This window comes from Balaenoptera borealis (assembly GCF_965194805.1).
Source record: "Balaenoptera borealis genome assembly, chromosome: 4".
Classification (NCBI taxonomy): Eukaryota; Metazoa; Chordata; class Mammalia; order Artiodactyla; family Balaenopteridae; genus Balaenoptera; species Balaenoptera borealis.
The window spans coordinates 122,809,846-122,823,205 of record NC_138861.1 but is presented as its reverse complement, the minus strand read 5'-3'; the positions used below and the strand labels follow the sequence as shown (position 1 = coordinate 122,823,205).

The 13,360-nt window shown below is 37.7% G+C and overlaps 1 protein-coding gene and 1 long non-coding RNA gene across 7 annotated transcripts in view; both read right to left on the bottom strand.

The window, feature by feature from the left end:
* The window catches only part of ALPK1 (alpha kinase 1), a 127,236-nt gene that overhangs the window by 69,313 nt on the left and 44,563 nt on the right, over positions 1 to 13,360 (bottom strand). The window lies entirely within an intron of this gene.
* LOC309627616 overlaps positions 1 to 13,360 on the bottom strand; it is a 111,933-nt gene that overhangs the window by 84,851 nt on the left and 13,722 nt on the right. The gene's annotated exons all lie outside the window — the stretch shown is intronic.

Below are 13,360 nucleotides of genomic sequence, written 5' to 3'. Positions count from 1 at the left end.
CCTCAAGTGTTTTCCCTATACTAGAAATGTGATTTTCTATAAATTCTCTTTGAATTTATGGTGTGATGCCAAATAAAATTTTCTCAGGGCTTTATTAGGTTGAACCATAAGAAATTGATGAGATTTTACCTTTTTAACTTACAAAAACCATAGTTCCTTATGGTTCACCCTATTAAGATACCTCTCTTACCTTCTAAACCAAATACTTAGGGGATTTTGGAGTATATTTTTTTAAAATTACTTTTTAAAATACAGTAATCCTAGTAAACTTATTTTTGTAGTCTTTTTCCCTTATGGAATTATATATAATAATGCTTCATGTTATATAGTAAATGTAAAGACCTGTGAATCCATGGTCGATTGATTTTTGTAGTTTCTTCAATAGGAAAAAAAAAATCACTGTTAAATTCTAGTATATCAGTATGATATTAAGTGTCAGTTCTGCACCATGATACTAACATCATGAATTCAAACAACACATTTTATGTCTGGAACTTCATCAGGCCAGTATTCTGCAGTTAAAGAGAGAATGTAATATTTAGGAAAACTTGGGAGGTTAATCAGGAAGTAGAGAGTACACGCAGATGGCTCTTTGTCACAGTGAACCCTTTACTGGTGAGGCTATAATGGTCTCCAGCTCTTACTGTGTCAGAGCTCTTATCTTAAGCCTACAGATTTGAAAGATTATAGGCTCTTTCCCACTGTTTCATCACAATTCTTCCAAAGTAAGAAAGAACTTGGGCTTCTGAGGTTTATGCCTTGGTGAGAAAAGGATCTTTTCCAGTAGTTCCAAGAGGAAATTTTTGGCTTGCTGATCTTCCCAAGTGCTTCCCACCAGACAAATCCTAAATGAAGTCTATTTAGGAAAGTCACACTATCTTTATAACTTTAGCCTAATCTGCAATATTAGAGTTTAGATTTGCAAAAGCATCATTTTGCAAGTATGTTAGATAATTATAGAATTAGAGCGTCTTAGGGCTCAAGGGTTAGACATCCTCTTGTAGGAGACATGCTCCATGTTTAGGGATGCTAAGGGGCCCTGCCCAAGATGGGTTTCCATGGCCGTATTTATCCCTCCTTTAGTTCCATGATTAAGCATGGAAAGTAAACCACTGCTTGAGCTATATAAGGTAAATGAACTCTCAGGGAACCCTCTCCTGGTTCTTTACCTTGCACAACAAAAGAACCTATGGGACCTTGAAAATTAAATCCCTTTGGGCCTGTACACTAGAGACATGTTTTATTTCAACAGTGTGGTTTAAGTGCTTGAATGTCACAATATATGACCAAAGTTGGAGAAAATGTGTCTTCTCCCAACTTTTACAGGGTGTGACTCTTAAATACTTTTATAATGTCCAAGGTATATATAAGGATATGTATTGTAACAATTATGGGTGCGTATATTTTGCAAAGACTGTAGTTCCTATATCTTGAAAAGGGAACTATTTTCATAAACTGGTTTTATTTTATAATTACTAATAAAATTAATATGAAAGAAAAAAAAAAAAAAAAAAACAGTTCCAAACATACCTCTGTAGTATGTACTTTAGATAAAAGGAAAGTGGTCACAGATAAAAGGCCTGAGATTCAGGGAGAAGTAATAATCGTAAAAGTGGTAAGTTACTGGCTAAGTATAAACAAACATTGATTGTATAACGCTACAAAAACAATGTCTGTCTTGTGGGTGAAAAAAATAGAACAATACACATACAAACACCAACAGCATATATGTCAGGAGGAAAGTGATTGATATTAAAGCTTTCTGAGATCCTTGAGTTGGTCAGGAGGAGTGGAGACATTAACTTTAGACTATGATAAAATGTCTAAGATAATCCATAAAAAATTAAAATAAAACATTAACTTTGAAACTAATAAAAGGAAAAAAATGAAAAAAACCAATCTAAAAGAAAGCAAGAAAAAAAGAAAATCAAGAAATATACTTCTAAATGACTCACAGGTCAAAGAAGTCACTATTATGGAAATTAGAAAATATTATAATGGAATGATAAATACTACATATCGAAATGGAATTCAGTCAAAGTGGAACATAAACATATCAATGCTTCCAATAAATATACATGAATTAAATACTACAGTAAAATGATAATGATAGACTAGATTAAAAAATAGCTACATGGATTTAGGTAAGCATAAGAATATGGAAATGTTAAAAGTAGTAAGATGAAAAAAGATATAGAAAAATACTAACTAAAGAAAAGCTGATGTAGCTATATTAATATCAGATAAAACAGACTTTAAGGCAAAAAGCATTAGTACCGATAAAAAGGTCACTTCACAGTGATACATAGTTCAGCTTACCAGAAAGGTATAGCAATTCTAATCTTGCATATATCTAGTAGCATAATTTCAATATATACGAAACAAAAATTGAAAGAATCATACAGAAAAATATGCAACTACATAATAATAGTGGGAAAACTTAACACACCTCTCTTAGAAACTAACATATTAAGCAGATGAAAGTCAGAAATGATATAACTGATTCGATCAACAGAATTAACAAACAGAACTAATAGATATTTATGAAACAGCATACTCAACAGTAGCAGAATACACATTATTTTGAAGCATACCTGGAACATTTACAAGAATTTAACACCTGCTGTGCCATAAAAGAAATCTCAATAAATTTCAAAGGATTAATATCAAACAGATGACATGAACTAAATGACAAAAGAGAGGAGGGCCCTGAACCAAGATGGCAGAGTAGAAGGACGTGCTCTGGCTCCCTCTTGTGAGAACACCAGAATCACAACTAGCTGCTGGACAATCATCGACAGGAAGACACTGGAACTCACCAAAAAAGATACCCCACATCCAAAGACAAAGGAGAAGCCACAATGAGATGGTAGGAGGGGCACAATCACAGTAAAATCCAATCCCATAACTGCTGGGTGGGTGACTCACAGACTGGAGAACACTTATACCACAGAAGTCCACCCACTGGAGTGAAGGTTCTGAGCCCCACGTCAGGCTTCCCAAGCTGGGGGTCTGGCAACGGGAGGAGGAATACCTAGAGAATCAGACTTTGAAGGCTAGTGGGATTTGACTGCAGGACTTTGACAGGACTGGGGGAAACAGAGGCTCCACTCTTGGAGGGCACACACAAAGTAGTGTGCGCATCGGGACCCAGGTGAAGGAGCAGTGACCCCAGGGAAGACTGAACCAGACCTACCTGTTAGTGTTGGAGGGTCTCCTGCAGAGGTGGGCGGTGGCTGTGGCTCACCGTGGGGACAAGGACACTGGCAGCAGAAGTTCTGGGAAATACTCCTTGGGGTGAGCCCTCCTGGAGTCTGCCATTAGCCCCACCAAAGAGCCCAGGTAGGCTCCAGTGTTGGGTTGCCTCAGGCCAACCAATCAACAGGGAGGGAACCCACATCCACCCATCAGCAGTCAAGCAGATTGAAGTTTTACTGAGCTCTGCCCACCAGAGCAACAGTCAGCTCTACCCACCAACAGTCCCTCCCATCAGGAAACTTGCACAAGCCTCTTAGATAGCCTCATCCACCAGAGGGCAGAGAGCAGAAGCAAGAAGACCTACAATCCTGCAGCCTGTGGAACAAAAACCACATTCACAGAAAGACAGACAAGATGAAAAGGCAGAGGGCTATGTACCAGATGAAGGAACAAGATAAACCCCCAGAGAAACAACTAAATGAAGTGGAGACAGGCAACCTTCCAGAAAAAGAATTCAGAAAAATGATAGCGAAGATGATCCAGGACCTCGGAAAAAGAATGGACGCAAAGATCAAGAAGATGCAAGAAATGTTTAACAAAGACCTAGAAGAATTAAAGAAAAAACAAACAGAGATGCACAATACAGTAACTGAAATGAAAACTACACTAGAAGGAATCAATAGCAGAATAACTGAGGCAGAAGAACGGATAAGTGACCTGGAAGACAGAATGGTGGAATTCACTGCTGAGGAACAGAATAAAGAAAAAAGAATGAAAAGAAATGAAGACAGCCTAAGAGACCTCTGGGACAACATTAAATGCAACAACATTCGCATTACAGGGGTCCCAGAAGAAGAGAGGGAGAAAGGACCCGAGAAAATATTTGAAGAGATTATAGTCGAAAACTTCCCTAACGTGGGAAAGGAAATAGCCACCCAAGTCCAGGAAGCAAAGCGAGTCCCATACAGGATAAACCCAAGGAGAAACACGCCGAGACACATAGTCATCAAATAGGCAAAAATTAAAGACAAAGAAAAATTATTGAAAGCAGCAAGGGAAAAACGACAAATAATATACAAGGGAACTCCCATAAGGTTAACAGCTGATTTCTCAGCAGAAACTCGACAAGCCAGAAGGGAGTGGCATGATATACTTAAAGTGATGAAAGGGAAGAACCTACAACCAAGATTACTCTACCCGGCAAGTATCTCATTCAGATTCGATGGAGAAAGCAAAAGCTTTACAGATAAGCAAAAGCTAAGAGAATTCAGCACCACCAAACCAGCTCTACAACAAATGCTAAAGGAACTTCTCTAAGTGGGAAACACTGAGAAGAAAAGGACCTACAAAAACAAACCCAAAACAATTACAAAAAAGGTCACAGGAACATACATACTGATAATTACCTTACACATGAATGGATTAAATGCTCCAACCAAAAGACACAGGCTTGCTGAATGGATACAAAAACAAGACCCATATATATGCTGTCTACAAGAGACCCTCTTCAGACCTAGGGACACATACAGACTGAAAGTGAGGGGATGGAAAAAGATATTCCATGCAAATGGAAATCAAAAGAAAGCTGGAGTAGCAATACTCATATCAGGAAAAAAGGACTTCAAAATAAAGAATGTTACAAGAGACAAGGAAGGACACTACATAATGATCAGGGGATCAATCCAAGAAGAAGATATAACAATTATAAATATATATGCACCCAACATAGGAGCAACTCAATACATAAGGCAACTACTAACGGCTCTAATAGAGGAAATCGACAGTAACACAATAATAGTGGGGGACTTTAACACCTCACTTATGCCAATGGACAGATCATCCAAACAGAAAATTAATAAGGAAACACAAACTTTAATTGACACAATAGACCAGATAGACTGAATTGAAATTTATAGGACATTCCATCCAAAAACAGCAGATTACACTTTCTTCCCAAGTGCGCACGGAACATTCTCCAGGATAGATCACATCTTGGGTAACAAATCAAGCCTCAGTAAATTTAAGAAAATTGAAACCATATCAAGCATCTTTTCTGACCACAACACTGTGAGATTAGAAATGAATTACAGGGAAAAAAATGTAAAAAAGACAAACACATGGAGGCTAAACAATACGTTACTAAATAACCAAGAGATCACTGAAGAAATCAAAGAGGAAATCAAAAAATACCTAGAGACAAATGACAATGAAAACAAGATGATCCAAAACCTATGGATGCAGCAAAAGCAGTTCTAAGAGGGAAGTTTATAGCTATACAAGCTTACCTCAAGAAACAAGAAAATTCTCAAATAAACAATCTAACATTACACCTAAAGGAACTAGAGAAAGAAGAACAAACAAAACCCAAAGTTAGCAGGAGGAAAGAAATCATAAAGATCAGAGCAGAAATAAATGAAATAGAAACAAAGAAAACAGTAGCAAAGATCAATAAAACTAAAAGCTGGTTCTTTGAGAAGAGAAACAAAATTGATAAACCATTAGCCAGACTCATCAAGAAAAAGAGGGAGAGGACTCAAATCACTAAAATTAGAAATGAAAAAGGAGAAGTTACAACAGACACTGCAAAAATTCAAAGCATCCTAAGAGACTACTACAAGCAACTCTATGCCAATAAAATGGACAACCTGGAAGAAATGGACAAATTCTTAGAAAGGTATAACCTTCCAAGACTGAACCAGGAAGAAATAGAAAATATGAACAGACCAATCACAAGGAATGAAATTGAACCTGTGATTAAAAATCTTCCAACAAACAAAAGTCCAGGACCAGATGGCTTCACAGGGGAATTCTATCAAACATTTAGAGAAGAGCTAACACCCATCATTCTCAAACTCTTCCAAAAAACTGCAGAGGAAGGAACACTCCCAAACTCATTCTATGAGGCCACCATCACCCTGATACCAAAACCAGACAAAGATACTACAAAAAAAGAAAATTACAGACCAATATCACTGATGAATATAGATGCAAAAATCCTCAACAAAATACTAGCAAACAGAATCCAACAACACATTAAAAGGATCATACAACATGATCAAGTGGGATTTATTCCAGGGATGCAAGGATTCTTCAATATACGCAAATCAATAATGTGATACACCATCTTAACAAGTGGAACAATAAAAACCATATGATCATCTCAATAGATGCAGAAAAAGCTTTTGACAAAATTCAACACCCATTTCTGATAAAAACTCTCCAGAAAGTGGGCATAGAGGGAACCTACCTCAACATAATAAAGGCCATATATGACAAACCCACAGCAAACATCATCCTCAATGGTGAAAAACTGAAAGCATTTCCTCTAAGATCAGGAACGAGACAAGGATGTCCACTCTCACCACTGTTATTCAACATAGTTTTGGAAGTCCTAGCCACGGCAATCAGAGAAGAAAAAGAAATAAAAGGAATACAAATTGGAAGAGAAGAAGTAAAACTGTCACTGTTTGCAGATGACATGATACTCTACATAGAGAATCCTAAAACTGCCACCAGAAAACTGCTGGAGCTAATCAATGAATATGGTAAAGTTGCAGGATACAAAATTAATGCACAGAAATCTCTTGCATTGCTATACACTAATGATGAAAAATCTGAAAGAGAAATTAAGGAAACACTCCCATTTACCATTGCAACAAAAAGAATAAAACACCTAGGAATAAACCTATCTAGGGAGACAAAAGACCTGTATGCAGAAAACTGTAAGACACTGATGAAAGAAATTAAAGATGACATCAACAGATGGAGAGATATACCATGTTCTTGGATTGGAAGAATCAATATTGTGAAAATGACTATACTACCCAAAGCAATCTACAGATTCAATGCAATCCCTATCAAATTACCAATGGCATTTTTTATGGAACTAGAACAAAAAAATCTTAAAATTTGTATGGAGACACAAAAGACCCCGAATAGCCAAAGCAGTCTTGAGGGAAAAAAACGAAGCTGGAGGAATCAGACTCCCTGACTTCAGACTATACTACAAAGCTACAGTAATCAAGACAATATGGTACTGGCACAAAAACAGAAACACAGATCAATGGAACAAGATAGAAAGCCCAGAGATAAACCCACGCACCTATGGTCAACTAATCTATGACAAAGGAGGCAAGGATATACAATGGAGAAAAGACAGTCTCTTCAATAAGTGGTGCTGAGAAAACTGGACAGCTACATGTAAAAGAATGAAATTAGAACACTCTCTAACACCATACACAAAAATAAACTCAAAATGGATTAGAGACCTAAGTGTTAAGACCGGACACTATAAAACTCTTAGAGGAAAACATAGGAAGAACACTCTTTGACATAAATCACAGCAAGATCTGTTTTGATTCACCTCCTAGAGTAATGGAAATAAAAACAAAAATAAACAAATGGGACCTAATGAAACTTCAAAGCTTTTGCACAGCAAAGGAAACCATAAACAAGACGAAAAGACAACCCTCAGAATGGGAGAAAATATTTGCAAATGAATCAATGGACAAAGGATTAATCTCCAGAATATATAAACAGTTCATGCAGCTTAATAGTAAAGAAACAAAGAACCCAATCAAAAAATGGGCAGAAGACCTAAATAGACATTTCTCCAAAGAAGACATACAAATGGCCAAGAAGCACATGAAAAGCTGCTCAACATCACTAATTATTAGAGAAATGCAAATCAAAACTACAATGAGGTATCACCTCACACCAGTTAGAATGGGCATCAGCAGAAAATCTACAAACAAGTGCTGTAGGGGTGTGGAGAAAAGGGAACCCTCTTGCACTGTTGGTAGGAATGTAAATTGATACAGCCACTATGGAGAATAGTATGGAGGTTCCTTAAAGAACTAAAAATAGAATTACCATATTACCCTGAAATCCCACTATTGGGCATATACCCAGAGAAAACCGTAATTCAAAAGACACATGCACCCCAATGTTCTTTGCAGCACTATTTACGATAGCCAGGTCATGGAAGCAACCTAAATGACCATCGACAGACGAATGGATAAAGAAGATGTGGTACATATATACAATGGAATATTACTGAGCCATAAAAAGGAACGAAAGTGGGTCATTTGTTGAGACGTGGATGGATCTAGAGACTATCATACAGAGTGAAGTAAGTCAGAAAGAGAAAAACAAATATTGTATATTAACACATATATGTAGAACCTAGAAAAGTCGTACAGATGAACTGGTTTGCAGGGCAGGAATTGAGACACAGATGTAGAGAACAAACGTATGAACACCAAGGGGGGAAAGCCGTTGGGGGGTGGTGGTGGTGGTGTGATGAATTGGGCCATTGGGATTGACATGTATACACTGATGTGTATAAAATTGATGCCTAATAAGAACCTGCTGTATAAAAATATAAATAAAATAAAATTTAAAAGAAAGAACTATCACCAATGACACTGTATGGCCAAAATTCAATTAAGTTGGTAATCAATAATGAAAAGATGACTAGATAAAAACCCTTATATGGATGAAAATTAAGAAATATGCTTCTAAATAACTCACAGTTCAAAGAAGTTATCATTATGAAAATTAGAAAATATTAAAATGGAACGATAAACACTACATATCAAAAAAGTGTGGAATTCGGTCAAAGTGCAATGTAGAAGGACATTTATAGCCCAAATACTTATAATAGAGAAAGAAAGAATTATGGAAAATTAATGAGTTAAGCTTATATAACCAAAACTAAGGAAATGAATAGAAAAAATAAACTAAAAGAAAGTAGAGGAAAGAAAATAAAGAGCAGAAATTAATGAAATAAAAAAACAAATAATAGGAAGATCAAGAAAATAAAATTCTTTCAAAAGACCAATGAAATTGACAAACTACCGGTAAACTTGATTGGGCAAATAAATCCAATCTTAAGCAAATTATTTTTAAAATCAGCAACAAATGGCTAGAAAATATAATTTAATAAAAATACACCATTTACAATGGCATAAAATATGTAAGTTATAATAAAAACAATATACGTGTATATATAAAGTACCTAAGAATAATTCTAACAATAAATATGCAAGGCATTTAGAGAGAACTTATAAAACTTACTTCATTGAAAGATATTAATGAAAATCTAAATACATGAGGAGATACCCCATGTTAGTGGCATGGAAAATTCAATATTCTCAAGACATCAATTTCACCAAGTTAATCTAAATTATTAATGCAATTCCAATCAAAACAAACAGCTCTGTGTGTGCCTGTCTTTGTGTGCAACCTCACAAAATGGTTCTAAAATTTATGTGGGAGAACAAAGTTCAAGAATAATCAAGATACTCCTAGTGAAAAATAACAAGGGAGGAGAAGGGGTGTCATACCAGATGTTAATAATTAATACAAAATGACGTTAAATGATACAAAAATTACTGGCACTAGGATAGACCAAATGGATCTTCTAAATTAAATCAGGAGTCCAGCAAAGGACCCACGTACATATGAAAACTTGATTTGTTACAGAGCTCAATATATGACACTGAGCTAATTGTTTTTCTAAAATCAATATAGGGACTTCCCTGGTGGCGCAGTGGTTAAGAATCCGCCTGCCAATGCAGGGGACACAGGTTCGAGCCCTGGTCCAAGAAGATCTCACATGCTGCAGAGCAACTGAGCCCGTGCGTCACAACTACTGAGCCTGTGCTCTGGAGCCCGTGTGCCACAACTACTGAAGCCCACATTCTTAGAGCCCGTGCTCCGCAGCAAGAGAAGACACTGCACTGAGAGGCCCACGCACCGCAACGAAGAGTAGCCCCTGCTCGCCGCAACTAGAGAAAGCCTGCACGCAGCAACGAAGACCCAACACAGCCAAAAATAAATAAATAAATATCTTGAAAAAATAAAATAAAATCAATACAAGTCAAAGAGCAAAAAGTGAAAGACAAAACCATGCAACTTCTAAAAGAGAATACCTAAAAGAGAATATGTTTATGAGTTTTGGTTAGGAAAGAATTTCTTAAACACTTGCAAAATAAAGCAAATTATAAAGGAAAAGACTGATATATTTAATTAACTGGAAAGATGAGTTTCTGATTAGTAAAAAGTCATCAAAAAAGAAAGTGAAAAGAGAAGTCACAAACTGGGAGAAAGTGTTTGTAAAATATGTAACTGACAAAAGATTTCTATCCAGAATATGTAAAGAATTCCTATAAACCAATGAGAAAAGGACTAACCACATAGTAGAAAAAGAATGAGCAAAATAATTGAACAAAACTTCACACTAGGAAACATGAATGGTCAATCAACTTATGAAAAGTGTCCAACCTCATCAGTAATTTGGATATATATATTCAAACCACAATGAAAAAACATTCACAACTTCTTGATTGGAAAAAAATGTAAGTTGGATAACAGTTGTCAAGAACAGTCAGTATTAGTTACTCCCATCCACCACTGTTTGGTATTATCCAGTAAAATCAACGATGCACACACACTATGACCCAGTGTCACTCTTAGGCATATACTCTAGGGAAGCTCCTGGACCTGTGTCAAGAGGACATGTGTAAGAATGTCCACAGTGACAGCTTGTAATAGCAAACAAACAAAAGGAAACAATCTGAATGTCCATCAATAGGAGAATGAATTAGAAGACTGAAGTACAGTTCTACACTGGAATAGAATAAGCAAATGAACGAATTACAGTTACATACAACATAGATGAATCTTAGAAATAAGAAAGGAAGTCACAGATGAATACATGCATAAAATTTATAAACATTCACAGCTAAACAACATACACAGGATACAAATATATAAGGTAAAATTACAAATAAAAGGGAATGATAAACTAAAAATTAAGAATAGTGGGGGGGCTTCCCTGGTGGCGCAGTGGTTGAAAATCTGCCTGCCAATGCAGGGGACACGGGTTCGAGCCCTGATCTGGGAGGATCCCACATGCCGCGGAGCAATTGGGCCCGTGAGCCACAATTACTGAGCCTGCGCGTCTGGAGCCTGTGCTCCGCAACGGGAGGGGCCGCGATAGTGAGAGGCCCGCGCATCGCGATGAAAAGTGGCCCCCGCTTGCCGCAACTAGAGAAAGCCCTCGCACAGAAACGAAGACCCAACACAGCCATAAATTAATTAATTAATTAATTAATTTTAAAAAATGTAGGAGCTGAAAAAAAAAAAAAAAAAGAATAGTGGGGACTTCCCTGGCGGTCCAGTGGTTGAGACTTCGCCTTCCAATGCCGGTTGGGGGTGCAGGTTCGATCCCTGATCCGGGAGCTAAGATCCCAAAAAACCAAAACATAAAACAGAAGCAATATTGTAACAAATTCAACAAGGACTTAAAAAAAAAAAAGAATAGTGGATTTACTGAGGGAAGAGTGAAGAAAATAGGAGGTAGGTATACGGACATAGGAGATTTCAAAGAAAGTGATAGGTTCTTTTACTTAAATTGGTTGTTTGATCTATGGGTATTCACCGTGTTCTGTGTATATTACACCTATTTTACAATTTTTTGATACCTATTTGACATTTAATGAAAAAATTAAAAATAAAATGGAAACCCAAGTCTAGGAGTATTGCATAGTTAAGTCAGTTCCCACCCACAGGGCTGGAGCCAGTGATTCCACTTAAAGACAGTAAAAGACACAGGATTTCAGAGCAGGGAGGGGCACTTGCACAGGGATTTTTCAAGGGTAGGATTTGGAATAGTTGAAGAGAAGATAAGGAAAGAAATCTAGTTGGGGAATGAAATGAGCAGAGACTTCAAGGAAGAGATCCTCCTCTTGTGTTGGGAAGTCATGAGTATGCATAGGCTACTGAAGTAATTAATGAGACAGGCAGCTTGAACCATTTGTTTAACAAACACTAGATTGCCCAGAAATTCAATTTATCTTTCATTCCATTTATAAAGAAAATGGAGTGTGCTGTGATTTAAAAAAAAAAAAAAAGTGAAATAGATGTCAGAAAATTCTATAAGTGAAAATGAAGTTCTTTGCTATGGCTTTTTTATATCAAGATTTCCAGCCTGAGGGCCACACCTTTTTAAAATGGGAGACTGGAGGCCAAAGCTGCCTCTTCCCTCTTTCTCTCTTGCTATTGTGCTCCACCCTCTCCAGTTCCCTGCAGCTGAATGTGTTTATCAAACTTGACTGCACAGGAAAGTGCAATGAGAGTGTTCCGGGTCACAAACGGGTTACCTGTCGGCCTCAGGAAGAAAGAAGAGGAAAAAGAAAAGGCCACAGTTGCAGGGTCTGTTGCTCATACTCCCCGGCTACAGTTACCTACTTCATCAGCCATGGTGACATCTGATGAACTATTAGCCTAGCCCCCATGGCTAGAAGAGCGACATCTCAGGTCAAGGTGAGTCAGGCCTGCCATCTGGTCCTGCTCAGGGCTCCTGTGCTATGACTACCAAATGGTCCTTCTAGGAGAGTTTTCTTTGTATTTCTGTACCCCAAAGAAGAGAAGAGCACTCCCATATACTGACTCCATTATGTCCCCAAATCCAGAGCTGCCATGATACTGGGAGCCATTTGCAGAGTAGGAAAAAAAAATTTTTTTAATTAATTAATTAATTAATTTTTATTTTTGACTGCATTGGGTCTTCATTGCTGAGAGCAGGGGCTGCTCTTCGTTGTGGTGCATGGGCCTCTCGTCGCGGTGGCTTCTCTTGTTGCAGAGCACGGGCTCTAGGTGTGCGGGCTTCAGTAGCTGTGGCACGCGGGCTATGTAGTTGTGGTTCGCGGGCTCTAGACCGCAGGCTCAGTAGTTGTGGCACACGGGCTTAGTTGCTCCCCGGCATGTGGGATCTTCCCGGACCAGGGCTTGAAGCCGTGTCCCCTGCACTGGCAGGCGGATTCTTAACCACCGCACCACCAGGGATGTCCTGGAAAAGTGACTTTTATAAACTTTGAAGGGACTTCAATCTGAGGCATATCCTCTGGGAAGCAGATATTGTCTACCCAAATTCTAGGTAAAGAATTTGAGCCATGAAGAGGGGGTGAAGAGGCAGAAGGAGGTCAAGTAACTTGCCCAAAGCCCCAAGCAAAGATCAGGTAAGAATTCAGGGTTCTGACTTGTCCTCAAAACACACCTGCTCCCTTTTAAATAGACATTAGAGTTCTGGAGATAAACTCAGCAAGTGCAATTTGCTAGAAGAGAAGCAGTTTTCTTTTAAAAGAGAAATTTCTTT